This window comes from Elephantulus edwardii, unplaced genomic scaffold, assembly GCF_000299155.1.
Source record: "Elephantulus edwardii isolate Elephantulus edwardi_28Jun2011 unplaced genomic scaffold, EleEdw1.0 scaffold00026, whole genome shotgun sequence".
NCBI lineage: Eukaryota > Metazoa > Chordata > Mammalia > Macroscelidea > Macroscelididae > Elephantulus > Elephantulus edwardii.
The window spans coordinates 3,878,366-3,879,266 of NW_006399776.1; the positions used below are offsets into that span (position 1 = coordinate 3,878,366).

The 901-nt window shown below is 32.0% G+C and overlaps 1 protein-coding gene across 3 annotated transcripts in view; it reads left to right on the forward strand.

Moving 5' to 3' along the window:
• Nucleotides 1-901, forward strand: part of TTBK2 (tau tubulin kinase 2) — a 168,056-nt gene that overhangs the window by 53,349 nt on the left and 113,806 nt on the right. The window lies entirely within an intron of this gene.

The window sequence follows — 901 nt, forward strand, 5'->3', positions numbered from 1 at the left end:
ACTTTAACAGTTTTTTAATTTTTTCAGAAACATGATGTTTTCTTATGGGGAAATCCATAATCATTTTAATTGTTCTCATTTATTTATTATGTTTCTCTTAACGGTTTATTGAAGTTTGTGTGTATTTAATACAGTAGTTTGATTTTGTGCTTGGGAGTGACTTTGCTTTTTATTGTGAGGTGTGTTTTTTTTGTTTGTGGATTTCTTTTGTTTATTGAGTTTCTTCAGTCTGTTATTTTTATATCTTCTCTGCTAGAGGCTATATTAATTTTCAAACATCTTTTCTTCCTTTTGTTCAAGTTCATTACTTTCTATTGCTTTGTCTTGAAGGTTTTTATCTCTTTACTCTGCCCACACCGTTCTTCTATGACCCAGGCAGTGAATATTTTATTTCAGCTATTATATTTTCTACTTTAAAGATTTTATTTCTTTATAGTATTTGTTTCTTCATTATGCCTTTTGTATCTTTTCATTCATTTAAAGAGAGGCTTAATGGAGCTAGTCCACCAGAGACCGTAGGGCATTGTGCTGCTAACTCAGCAGCTGTGCCTCTCTGGTGATTTGAATCCGTCACCTCAGGTGAAAGATGAGCAGTCTTCTCCCATGCTGTTACAGCCTCTGAAACCCAAAGGAGAGTCAGCAGTGAGTGAGTTCTAACTGGATGGTAGTGAATTATAAAATGTATTTACTCTTCTTGGACCATTTTTTTTTCTTTTTTTTTTTTCTTGGAGCATTTTTACAGTAATGTTTGTACTGTTTTTTTTTCCTGATAAATATCAGCATTTCTATTACCTTGACATTTACATATATTGTCTTCCTGGTTCTTTGTGTGCATAGTAATTTTGAATTATGAAATTTTAAAAATTATTACTACTTAACCTACAACCAGGAGAAGATAACG